Source organism: Mauremys reevesii, linkage group 16, assembly GCF_016161935.1.
Source record: "Mauremys reevesii isolate NIE-2019 linkage group 16, ASM1616193v1, whole genome shotgun sequence".
In the NCBI taxonomy this organism is placed as follows: domain Eukaryota; kingdom Metazoa; phylum Chordata; order Testudines; family Geoemydidae; genus Mauremys; species Mauremys reevesii.
In genome coordinates this window covers 33,585,984-33,600,221 of record NC_052638.1, presented here as the reverse complement: position 1 = coordinate 33,600,221, position 14,238 = coordinate 33,585,984, and positions in this window count along the sequence as shown.

Here is a 14,238-nt window from a genome sequence, read left to right as displayed (position 1 = left end):
TTTGTGGATGACACAGGAGTGAGAACAGACCTTAGCTCACTTTTCCTTAGCTCTATTGGCTCTGCAGAATAAAGAATAGTAAAACCATATTTTTATCACCAAAGCAGGCTAATGTCAATTCTCTGACCATAATCACAGTTTAAGACAGTATTATTTATATTAGGTCATATGCAGTAATATTGAATTACATTACAATGATATTCTCAAATATATAGACAGGACTGACATAAAGCAATTCAGAGGATTGTAGAAAAGCTGAACATCTAACTTGCTTTAAGTAAGATTCAGTATGCGATTAAGATTCAGATAAACCGGTTTCATCTTGGGTGGAATAGATTTTCATAAATGTGGAGCATAAAAAGAAAAGGACAATAAATTCTAAGTAGAAGATGGTACATTTTGAATGGCCAAATATACAGCGAGATCCAAATGGCAGTATTAGTTCAGCATTTGCTTCAGTATTTAGGATGCCTTAGTCCCAGAGAATTCCCTGAGACAATCTACTTTGTGTGTGATGGAAAGTTGTAGGTCACCGAGACAAAGCTAATATCTTGCATCTTAGTTCTACTAAACAGACAAGTACTGGAATAAATAGCATTATATGCAGCCAGGATGTTGGCAAAACCATGGCTATAGAATGCTAAAATAATATGGTTTAGTATTAATGAAGAATTCATCTTTTTGAGAGCTCATTGGATTTAAAGGATCCACCTGTGGAGTCTAGCAATGCTTTTTGTATGGGATCTGTAAGGAAGACTAACATAGCATGCATATTTTGACAGAAGAAACCAGGGTGAACAGAACGTTGCATGGCAAAATTATACCAGGAGGTGTTAACTGCAATTTAGAGTGAAGGCCAATAAGCACCAATGTGTTTCTTGCTCTTATTAAATTGTACAAAGTTATTTGACAATCATGGTTAGAGGACATGAAACAAGTAGTGGCATTTGGAGAAATGTGGGTAAAGACAAAAGCATTGGTACCTGATCAGCACTGACATGACTGCCACTGACTTCAGAAAAACTGCTTATGACCTGATCCAGGTTCACTGAAATCAGTGGAAGAGTTTCCACTGATTTCACTCTGATTTGGATCAGACCTGTAGCCCTATGCAATGCTTATCAAGAGTGACCGGAAACATATATAGAGAAAAGAATAGGCTCTCCCTTAGTTGTTTAGTGAGCTCCTTAGAAATTTGTACTTTGGCAATGAGTACAGTCCTCTTCAAATTAACGTTGTTTGATCAGAAAAGTACATGTAAATCCTTTAAATATTCTATTAAATCAGTTCAAGTGTCCAAAGGCAGCCCCCCCCAAACAAAAACAAAGCAAAAAATGCTCCGAATGATATATTTTGGGTAATAGAATTAAATCAGCAGAAAAGATACAGAAGCAAAAGCAGGTGAATCTGACCCCAATAAATTCATATTCTGTGACTGGGGGTGGGGGGAATCTCAGAAGGTGTATGTCAGTACTATGTAAATCCTTGACTGATACAGTGCCCAGTAGGCCTGGATTGCAAAAAATGTGTGTGTAATTAATGTGCAACTATCTGTTCAGTCACCTTCAATGAAAATGGCGGTAAGAAGTGGCACAGTATCTTATTTGATTGGCTATTGCCAGAGATGATGGCATACAGAAGTAAGCTGTTTTAAAGCCTGTGGAAGTTTACTGCTTAATGAGTGTCATATAATCAATAATCACAAAGATTAAAGATTCAAATGTTGGACTTCTGTTGATAGTCATCTTCAGTGCTTGCTCTCTGTAAAATGTTTAGGATCAATGGTATAGCAATAATCAGCATACAAATTATTGCCTCCAGTGAGGTCAATGAAATATTTCCCATGGATGTTAATGAGAGCAAGATCGAGCCCAGAGTGACAGCCTACATTTAAAAATAAGGATTAAAATAATTATAATGGAAAGACTGGTAGTCTCTCCAGAGTTAAGGTAGTAGCTAGTGTTCCATAATAAAGCAGGATCCAAATCTAGAATCTCACAGTCTTTATATTATCAAAATTTGAAGGCTAATTCTGAGGGAGAAAGAACTTTTCTGGAAACCTTGGAGGAAATTGAACAAATGCTTTTCCATTTGAACTGATTTTTGAATGACTGACTGTTCAGTTGTTGTGAAATGTTCAGTCCAGGCTTCTCTCTGTCCCTGAGCCTGTGCAGCTTCGAAGCACTGAGTCCATTGACCTGATGAGAAGGATGGACAAAGGACACCAGATTTTCGAAGCCATATTTAGAAGCCTTATTTTGCTTTGATGATACTGGTTCCCATCTTCACTCTACAATGGATGAAATACAGAGCATTGGCTTGCCTTGTCTGAGCTGATCGACAAGCAATTTGCTTTTCTTTCTAATTCATAGGAGTCTTTATTTGAGCTAAAGGAACAATCCCTGCCATAACATTGTAAAGTTTGTTACATCTCCCTAGTTAGATTTAGGAAATGTAGTTTCCAAATCCTTTATAGCTCTTGGAAAAAGCAATTTATCTTAAAGCTGCTCCTTCTTTTTCAGTGTGGATAGCTATGCAGTTCTTCATCTAAGTGTCTTGAAGCCTTTCCTCTTGTTAAGTTCAACCCCAAACTGGTGGGAAGGTCCATCTCTTACTCGTTATGTAATCATTTTAAACTACATATTGCCTTTTAGATAGAACTGGTCAGAGAAATTTTAATATTCTATTGGGTTATTCAGTTCTGAAATGGTCATTTTCCCCAGAAATTTGTTTTGAAAGAAAATTGTGGGGAAAAAAATTCTGAAAACACAAACATAGCATGATGACATTTTTGGAACAAATGTTTCAATGTTTTGTTTTGAAACAAAATTTCAATATGAAAAGTTGTTTATATAATATAAAATTGGAGGTGCCTTTGGCATTCTGAGTCAGCCTTGCAAAGTAGTCTAGAATAAAGTTAATCATGTTAATATCTTAGTGCTAAATTCTACCTGGCTTTAATGGAGCTGTATGGGTGTGACTAAAGGCAGAAACTGAAACATTTAATGAGCATTCAGGAGTCAGGTTTTGTCAGGAGTGAAGAGAGTATTTGTCTTAGCTATGTGAACAGTCATATCACACTGAGACTGCTCAGGGTTTGTCTACACTGCAAAATTAGGTTGATTTTACAGAAGTCGATTTTTAGAAATCGATTTTATACAGTCAGTTGTGTATGTCCCCACTAAATGCATTAAATTGGCGGAGTATGTGCTCACTACCGTGGCTAGCATCGACTCATGGAGCGGTGCACTGTGGGAAGCTATCCCATAGTTCCTGCAGTCTCCACTGCCCATTGGAATTCTGGGTTAAGCTCCCAATGCCTGATGGGTCAAAAACATTTTCATGGGTGACGATATGTACCCAAACCCAATCTCATCTCCCTCCCTCTGTGAAAGCAACTGCAGACAATCATTTTGCACCTTTTTTCCTGGGTTACCTGTGCAGATGCCATAACATGGCAAGCATGGAGCCCGCTCAGCTCACCGCTGCTGTTGCAAGCATTGTAAACACCTCGTGCATTATACTGCAGTATGTACAGAACCTGGCTAAGAGATGGCAGCGTGAGGGCGATTGTGAGGAGGACATGGACACAGACATTCCTGAAAGCACGGGATGTGGCAATTGGGACATCATGGTGGCAGTGGGGCTGGTTGATACAGTGGAACACCAATTCTGGGCCTGGCAAACAAGCACAGACTGGTGGGACCGCATAGTGTTGCAGGTATGGGATGATTCCCAGTGGCTTCATAAGGCCACTTTCCTGGAACTCTGTGAGTTGCTTTTCCCAGCCTTGAAGTGCAGGAATACCAAGATGAGAGCTGCCCTGACAGTTGAGAAACGAGTGGCAATAGCCCTGTGGAAGCTTGCAATGCCTGACTGCTACTGGTCAGTTGGGAATCAGTTTGGAGTGGGCAAATCTATTGTGGGGACTGCTGTGATTCAAGTACCCAATAGCAATCACTGATGTTCTGGTATCAAGTGTAGTAAGTCTGGGAAATGTGTAGGTTATAGTGGATGGCTTTGCTGCGATGGGTTTCTCTAACTGCGGTGGGGCGATAGACGGAACACACATCCCTATCTTGGCACCGGACCACCTTGCCAACCAGTACATAGACTGCAAGGGGTACTTCTCAATGGTGCTGCAAGCACTGGTGGATCACAAGGGACGTTTCACCGACATCAACATGGGATGGCCAGGAAAGGTGCATGACACTCGCATCTTTAGGAACTCTGGGCTGTTTGAGAAGCTGCAAGAAGGGACTTACTTCCCAGACCAGAAAATTACTGTTTGGGATGTTGAAATGCCAATAGTTATCCTTGGAGATCAGCCTACCCCTTGCTCCCATGGTTCATTAAGTCATACACAGGCAGCCTAGACAGTAGTAAGGAGCAGTTCAACTAGAGGCTGAGCAAGTGCAAAATGGTGGTAGAATGTGCCTTTGGATGTTTAAAAGTTCACTGGTGCTGTTTGCTGACTAGGTTAGACCTCAGTGCAACCAATATTCCCATTGTTATTACTGCTTGCTGTGTTCTCCATAATATCTGTGAGTATAAGGGGAAGACGTTTATGGCGGGGTGGGAGGTTGAGGCAAATCGCCTGGCTGCCAATTTTGAACAGCCAGAAACCAGGGCGATTAGAAGAGCACAGGTAGGCACGCTGCACATCAGAGAGGCTTTGAAAACCAGTTTCATGACTGGCCAGGCTACGGTGTGACAGTTGTGTGTGTTTCTCCTTGATGCAAACCTGTCCCCTTTGTTGATTTTAATTCCCTGTAAGCCAACCACCCTCCCCCCTTCGATCACAGCTGGCAAAGGAAATAAAGTCACTATTGTTTTGAAACCATGCATTCTTTATTAATTAAAAAAAAAGTGAGATAACTGATAGGGTAGCCTGGGTCGGGGAGGAGGGAAGGACAAGGCTACATTGCTTATTGTAGCCACACTACAAATCAAAACTGTTTGAATGACAGCCTTCTGTTGGATCATCCTCTGGAATGGAATGGCTGGGTGCCTGGAGCCTCCCCCCTTCATTCTTGGGCATCTGGGTGAGGAGGGTATGGAACGTGGGGAGGCGGGCAGGTGGTTGTACAGTGGATGCAGCGGCGGTCTGTTGACTTTCCTGCAACTCCACCAGGTGCCTGAGCATGTCCGTTTGCTCCCCCATTAGCCTCTTCTCATCGCACTCACTTAATGCTTTCCTGGACTCTGCCACTGAATGCCTCCATGCATTCAGCTGTACCCTATCAGTGCGGGAGGACTGCATGAGCTCAGAAAACATGTCATCGAGTGCATTTTTTCCCCCTCGCCTTCTAATCTGCGATAACCTCGGGGATGGAGATGATAGGAGGAGCATAGGAACATTTGCACCTGCAGGGGGATAAAAAGAGAGAGTAAAATTTAAGATGATACATTTCTGAGAACAAAAGGGAGACTCTTTCACAGTGAATCAAGCAATTCACAGCGGACAGCACATGTGCTTTAGGTATAAGGTCGCATTTTGCCTTTTATATTGAGCGCCTGCCGGTATGGTGACACATCACACATTGCTGGGCATCAGAATTCGGTTTCCAGGCAGCCATGGTAAGCTAAAGGGTATGTGCGTTTGGCTTCTAACACCTTCATAACATGTGGGGATGTTTTCAAACTGCAGCGCCCTCCTTTCCCACAGCAAGCAATGCCGGTTGGGTTTGCCATTTAAAAGGAGGGGCTGCAGTTTTCAGATGGCTGTGGAGAACACACCTCCCTCCACCCTTCTGCGTGACTATTTGGGATGATCCCTTCACCCCTCCCCCCACTGTGTGGCTATTCTCAGGGATGATCCCTTTTAGCCAAGTGCAAACAGCCCAGCACGAATGGGGTCCTTTTACTGTTCCCTTACAAAAATTCTCCTATTTCAACCAGGTGACCATGAATGATATCACTCTCCTGAGGCTAACACAGAAAGATATAGACTGAATGTTGCTTGAATGCAGCCAAAACCCAGGACCATTCGCTGCCATGCTTTGTGCTGCAATGATTCCAGACTACTTGCTACTGGCTTGGCGTGGTAAAGTGTCCTACCGTGGAGGACGAAATAAGGCAGCCCTCCCCAGAAACCTTTTGCAAAGGCTTTCAGAGTACCTGCAGGAGAGCTTCATGGAGATGTCCCTGGAGGATTCCTGCTCCATCCCCAGACACGTTAACAGACTTTTCCAGTAGCTGTACTGGCTATGAATGCATCCCAAGTCTTCAGGGCAAATCAAACATTAAACACTATTGCTTTTAAATCCTGTATGGTAGTTACAAATGTGCACTCACCAGAGGTGCCTTCTCCACCTTCAGGGTTGGGGATCTCGCCTTGGGAGGGTATTGGCTCCAGGGTGATGAAAAGGTCATGGCTGCCGGGTAGAATGGATTTACCACTTGCCTGCTGCGCATTTTCCTCCTCTTCCTCTTCCACAAAATCCTCCTCTGTGTTGCGTGAGGCTCCCCCCTTGCAGGTGTCCATGGACAGTGGTGGGGTAGTGGTAGGGTCCCCCCCTAGAATGCCAAGCAGCTGATCATAGAAGCAGCATGTATGGGGCTCTGACCCGGAGTGACCGTTTGCCTCCTTTGTCTTTTGGTAAGCTTGCCTGAGCACCTTGACTTTCACATGGCACTGCTGTGTCCCTCTTGTAACCTCTGTCCATCATGCCCTGTGCGATTTTTGGCATATATATCAGCATTTCTTCTTTTTGATCCAAGTTCTGCTTGCACAGATTCTTCTCCCCATATAGCAATCATATCTAGTGTCTCCTGTTCGCTCCATGCTGGAGCTTGTTTGTGATTCTGGGACTGCATGGTCACCTGTGCTGCTGAGCTCGCCATGCTGACCAAACGGGAAATTAAATTCAAAAGTTCCCGGGGCTTTTCTTGTGTACCTGGCTAGTGCATCAGAATTGAAAGCGCTGTCCAGAGCGGTCAATTGGAGCACTCTGGACTAGCTCCCGGAGGCCAATAACGTTGATTTGCATCCACACTACCCCAAATTCATAGATTCTAGGATTGGAAGGGACCTCGAGAGGTCATTGAGTCCAGTCCTCTGCCCTCATGGCAGGACCAAATACTGTCTAGGCCATCCCTGATAGACATTTATCTAACCTACTCTTAAATATCTCCAGAGATGGAGATTCCACAACCTCCCTAGACAATTTATTCCAGTGTTTAACCACCCTGACAATTAGGAACTTTTTCCTAATCATAGAATCAGATTATTAGGGTTGGAAGGGACCTCAAGAGATCATCTAGTCCAACCCCCTGCTCAAACAGGACCAATCCCCAAATGGCCCCCTCAAGGATTGAACACACAAACCACTGAGCTATCCCTCCCCCCTGTCCAACCTAAACCTCCCTTGCTGCAGTTTAAACCCATTGCTTCTTGTTCTATCCTTAGAGGCTAAGGTGAACAAGTTTTCTCCCTCCTCCTCGACCCAGCAAGGTCAATTTTAGCACTACTCCCCTCATCGGGGAGGAGTACAGAAGTCGATTTTAAGAGCCCTTTAGGTCAATGGAACGGGGTTGCTTGTGTAGACGCATTCATTATAAAATCGACCTAACATGGCTAAATTTGACCTAACCCTATAGTGTAGACCAGGGTTCAGTCTTCTCAACTAGCTCACTATGATCATGCCTAGAGGCTGAATACAGGTATTGGCATAGTCATTGTCTCCTTAGCTTAGTCATTTAGTAAATGACATCTTCCCTCAGAAAACTTGCTCTTTTTTAAATAGTTTTCATGCCTTTTCACTTCTGTAAATTAGGTGAAAAAGGGTCATCAGGTTTAATTTCTGGCTATCTTTGAATCAAGATGGAGTCTTTGGAATGAAGAATAGTATATAATCTGACCCTTCTGACTTTCCTTAAAGAAATCTCATAATAAATTGAACTTACATTTGAATTAAATAAATACTTATTTCTCTTTAACTGAATTATTTAATCTGGAGGTATTTCCTAGAGCTATTTAAAGACATGATATTCTGATAGTTCTAAAGGGTTACCTTTAGAGCTTGTCCCAAAATATTTTTGGGGGTGGGCATTGGCCAAAAAAGATAAAGATTTTGCTTTTCAGTAGCAAAATGAAAATTTTTGGCCAAAAACTTTTGGTTTAATACAGAACATTTTGATTTTAAAATGCTGCCATGATGCCTTGTGGTGGTGGCTTAAATTCATGAGAGGGCTGGAGCAGCTTTTTATCATTGCAAGATTGGTTCCAGCCCTAGTCAAAACTGCTACCAAGGAAATCACGAGAATTGACAACGCAGCATAAGTGGTGCCTGAGTTAACAACGCAGAGAATTGACAACGCAGCATAAGTGGACTTAAGTGGTGCCTGAGCCTTGTATTACTTTGCTTCATGAGTGCATTTCACCCATTGGGAACTACTTGTTCCTGTGTTCTAGGTCTTTCAATTGGCCTCCTGGCTGGGACAGATGCTTTTGGCAGTCCTGCACTGATTCTTTAGGTGCATCATTTTCCTCTGAAGTATTGGGTCTGTTAAAGGTAGTATATTATGTTAGTTAGACCAATGATCTGTTCTTATATGGTAATTCCTAGGTTCAGATGTATCTCTTGACAGCACCTTTTTATTTTTTCAGGACCCTGTTAACTAGTGATTACAGTGAGAATTGTCCTTAACCAATCAGGCAGATTCTCCAAAGTTATTGTACTTGTTTTACTCAGAGGCTCTTATAATGTGCTTTTCACAGTTTGCCTGTCCCAGTGGTGACTTGGTTTGCAGCTGGGCAGTGATTCACACTGTGGGAAAAGGCTTGATTCAATTGCTACTTTCAGTTTTCAGACTTCTTGGTGTCTTGCATGCAGTTTCACTTAGAGAAGCTATTCTTTTTTTCCTTCTAACCCTCCCCTGCATCTCACCACTTGCTCATCTAGTTCTCTCTTCCCTGGCCTCTCACTTTATCTGACTGGAGTCAAATTAGTGAGCTTAGAGTCCAGAGCAGCTTACATCTGACTCTTCCTTGTGCATCTGGATTTTTCAGTCTTTTTCAGACTCATAGAAACTTAGGGTCCTCAAATTCTTTTCCACCTGGTTCCAGCCTAGGCATGTCTGTCTTATGTTTGAGCCCAACAATGAGGAAGTATAGAAAGACATTTGAAACAGCATTGGTACAATAACTCTGCTTTGCTTCACATAGGATGGCTGGTTCCCAATATACTCAAGGAACAGTACTTCATGCCCCCCGGCCCCTTCATTCCTGTGTTCGGGGAGCAGACTTTCCCATACACATAGAGCAACATGGTGTGCCTAAGCGAAAAGCATCAAAACAAAGATTATGGGCAGGAAACAAACAAGCCTCTAGAACCTTGACAGGAATCTATGCAGGAAATCCTCAAAACACATCAACTTCATGTAGTGCAAAGCCAAAAAGCCTTTTCAATCACAGTGACCCACTCACTCGGAGGTTTCATTTGATTGTTAAATATTCATAGTTGTTATCATACCAGGAGCTTAATATTTGGGCACACTGTTTTGAGTAACAACTAAATTGCAGTGTTTACTCCTTCCCCACCACCCCCATAAACACTATGACAGATTGACAAGAACAAATACATATTTTAGATTAAACTGTTTGGCATAAAAATGCAGATAAATTACAGAAAGGCCAAATTTGAGACATATATAATCTATAGAATGTCACAACAGATGTGGGGAGGGGGACACAGATTGATAATATTAGTATATGATTCATACCCAGTGGCTGGAGAAAAAGACTTAAATGTAACAAATGAAGGCAAGTAATAGTTTTCTGTTGCGCTGTGAATTGTAAGAAGGTCACTATAAGTTGTAGTTTTGGCTGGGACTTTGTGTTTCACAGCACATGTATTTTTGTCACCATGGATTTCCTGTGTGACCAAGAGGAGATGCTAGAAGCTGTACTTTATTACAGACAAAAGTGTGTGGGGTTTGCGGGGAGAGGGGGAAGGAGTCCAAACACTTGCTTAGGGGTGGGTTTTATCATTTGTACTTGCTCTCCAAACGGTACACTGTTGTCAAAATTATTTTAAACTACAGAAGGTAACAGAGTCCCTATAGACTGAGGACTTTACATGGCGAAGCCCTCCATCATTGCCTGGTGCATAGGAATGTGACAGATTTCCAGGTACTTGGCCTATGGACATATCTAACACAAGTGCTGGAACTAGAGGTGCGGGGTGTGCTGCTGCACCCCCTGGCTTGAAGTGGTTTCCATTTATATACAGGGTTTACAGTTTGGTTCAATGGCTCTCAGCACCCCCACTACACAAATTGTTCCAGCATCCCTGTATCTAAAAAAGGCTTTGTCTTCTCTCAGGAACTTTTGGTGTTATAACTTTTAAAATTCTCTATTTTAGGTTTTCAGAAAAGTGCTTATCACCCTGTTAATTAAACAGGGGTCTTAGAGGTCTCAGACCAGTGGGAAATCATACAAATCCAGGGTCACATGCCGCCTGCGTTTATGTGCACTTAAATATTGAACATTGAATATGTTTTGTATATGCAATCAGTAGCAAAAATGATACCCTGATGAACTCCACAAATTGGGTATTCATGTAACTGTGGCTACTAGTGAAGTCAATATTCTTTGGGTGAAACATAGAGCAGAATTTGGCTGCTATCTTCATTAGATTGACATTAAAGTGATGCAAACTGACCACAGGTCAAAGATCCCTTTGAAAAAGAAGCTGTACATTCTTCACTGTGAATTCTCTTGCTTTTGTGCATGGGAACCAGGCTTTATGGTATTTCATGTAATATTACGCATGATGCTTTTTTTTTGTGGATCGATAAGTCACAACCTGGCTGACTTGTGCATGAGGAAATCATGGGAATAATCTCCTTGAAGAGAGGATAAGAGCAGTACTTGGGTAGGGCCTGTGTCTACTGGCATTAATTTGAGAGTAAAGACATTTTGTGTGTGTGACAACAGAAGACTAAAAATTACGCTTTTAGCAGCGGTTTTTATAGTATTTTTTCTGGGGTGATATGCTGGTGACATGATGATGATGTTTCTTAAAATTATATTTGTTTCACTGTGGCATTGATGTTATGTTTTAATGCTAATGTGCTATGAGGGTTTGTGTCTCAGAGGTTTGTCCACAAAATGTACAGTGTGTGGAGAAAATGTATAATGTACCAAACTATAAGATTTGTTATCCTCCCGTGTCAGTAGAGACAGCATCTGATATATGCTGGAATCCCGCAAAGGGACATCCAGAAAAAAAGTGGGAGGAAGCATTGTCTTTATCCAAAGCAGATGTTTGACATCTTTCATCCCCACCCACAACAGATTCCACATCCTTTCAGGATCACACCAATTTCCTTCCAGTTAAGTTAGGGTGACCAGATGTCCCGATTTTATAGGGACAGTCCCAATTTTGGGGGCTTTTTCTTATATTGGCACCTATTACCTCCCACCCCCTGTCCCGATTTTTCACACTTGCTATCTGGTCACCCTAAGTTACGTTTAGTCATTGCTTTGCAATAAAGATGTTTACTTTTGGTTGTCTTCAGCTGGCAGTGGATTAGGTGTAACTTACTTGATGTCTCTGCTAGTTCTTGAGCCATAAAGGGTATGTCTTCACAGTGCTTTAACATGGCTGTGTAGTCGCAACACCAGTGCTGGGAGAGAGCTCTCCCAGCGCTGTAAAAAACCCACCCCCATGAGGGGAATAACTACTGGAGTCGGGAGCGTGGCTCCCAGCGCTGCTGCACTGTCTACACTGCCACTTCACAGCACTGAAACTTGCAGTGCTCGGCGGGTGTTTTTTCACACTCCTGAGTGAGAAAGTGCAGCACTGTAAAGTACCAGAGTAGATAAGTTTCAACAGGAAGTTAAGAAGTTGTCACACTGTCTACAAAACACTATGCAGTGCCATGTTTCCTATTGACTTCCACAGACTCTCTACTACACAGAGAGAGGCACTAGTTGCAGATGCTGAGACAGAGAATTCGGACAGGCTAGACTACAGCACCACAATGTTTAATTTCTAGATTATTTCTTGTTGTTTTTGGATGTTCACCACCTCTGAAAGTCATTCTCCATGTGTCTCATGTTGAGCACCCAAAATCAGTGACCATTTTAGGAAATTCTTCATTCAAGTGTTTAGTGGAAGCAACCAAAATATGTGGCTAAGACCCAGTTTTCATATCGTAGCAGATACTTTTATCTGTGTGTTTGCGGCTATGTTTGTGGATATTCTATGGTGTCCTCCCAGCAGTTTGCTATCAGTGTCTGTACATTTTTTGGCTTTATCTAGCTACTTTGGGTTTCAGATCAATAATGCTGAACGTCCATTAATGTTATCACTTCATCAAATAGTCAATTAGTTCAAAATGGGAATCCTGAATGTGCCTTCCCTTTGGCCTTTCATAGCCTTCTCTTGCCTGGAGGATTGTCACAGAGCTTTCCTAGCATCTCCCTGCCTGGCTGCACTTCTACGTAGTCTCTGCTGAAATTCTTTGGATCATCATCCCTGCTATGCTCTTGTACCAAGGAGGAGGAGGAGCATATGCATACTGCAAATGCAGGGTGGGAATTGGCTTGGAGGCAAATGAAGAACCTGAGCATGGGGAGGAGGAGCAGAGGAGTAGTCCCACCCAAACACGGGGTTTTCTGCACAATAGGGAGCATCTGGGAGGTCAGTTACACCTGGTGGGTGTTTTTTTGGCACACAGGGCAACAGACCAGGTAATTTCAAACCAGCAGGCAAACTTTGATCCACTTTCTCTCTCTTGAAAAAGTGTTCACCATTAGCAGAGTCTCTTGAAATGCAAAGGGTTTGTGATACAGTAATATTGTAATAGAAGATCAGACTAATTCTTTCTGGTACATTAGACTTTTTTTTAAATGCTTTCCCAAGACCAAATGTGAGTATAAAAATCCTTGATGTGTGGAGCAACACAAATATATGCACTTTGCTATCTACATCTGTGCATATAGTTTCTGTGACTGCATGTACATAAGAGCAACTATGAGAGCAAATGGCACTTTTGTGCACAAACTGTGTGCATAGATCTTTAAGAATGACTGTCAATATTTATTGTATGATTAGCAATCAGTTATAATTTCATGATTACTCATTTTCAGCAATATATCCAAATTAGATTAATTTGCCTCCAGCTTTTTGCTTTTCAAACCATTATGAAATAGTCGTATAGCATTTAATAGAGACAAAACTAGTAGGGTTCTACAGGAACTTCATAGGGTTCTATAGAAAGTTTTAAAATAAATCACAGGGTGTAATAGTAAAGGAAATAAAGACAAGTACAAAGTACTACACTTAGGAAGGAAAAAGCATATGTACAGCTACAAAATGAGAATACCTGACTAGGCAGTAGTGCTGCTGAAGAGGATGGAGGGAATGGGGTATAAGAAATTAAATGAATTAACATGATGCAGTTGTGGAATCCCCATCACTGGAAGTTTGAAGAGCATGTTGGACAAACTCCTACCAGGGATGGTCTAGGATGGTCACAGTGGCCCAGACTAGATGATCTCATGAGGTCTCATCCAGCCCTACGTTTCTGTGATTTTGTGATATCCCACATAGGGTTTTTGAACCATGCTGTAAAGTGCCATGCTGAGGATATCATTCTCTTATTACTCCATACATTTGTGGTTTTTTTTTTAAACATCTTGTGCAATTTATCATTTTTCTAATTTCCATAGGATTTTTTGTACTGGAGCTTTTAAGTCCAGTTTATGATGGCAATGTTTGTTACCCTGCTTTGAAATAGTTTTTGTTTGTGTTCTCCATTTAAAAGAAGTCTCCACTGTCCAAAGTCTCCTGTCTCCACAGGAGTGCTCTGTGTCAGTGACTGAAGTATGTCTCTAAGGGATAGAAAGATTGGAAGACTAAATGGAAGGAAAGAAACAAATGAGATGTTTTGTGGGAAAACACACAAGATTTCTGTGAGACTCAGATGAAAAGGAAAGGATGAGAAAAGCTGCCTCCTCAGCAGGGGTTAACACCAGAGAGACAAAAGGCTCTTTGTACCTTCCTATGTGGAGTAGATGTTTACCATGCAGCCTTGTTTACACCACTAAAATGGTGCTAGGTCACCATGACAGAGTCTCAGACCTCTCAACTTAGTTGGACTGAAATATAATACAATAAGAGAATTGCTCTTCTGGCTGAGCAAATGTTGTCCAGAGAGTGCTATGATAAGTATCCAAAGATAAATGAGAAAACAAAACAAATAAGTTCCTGTTGCCCAGTGAGT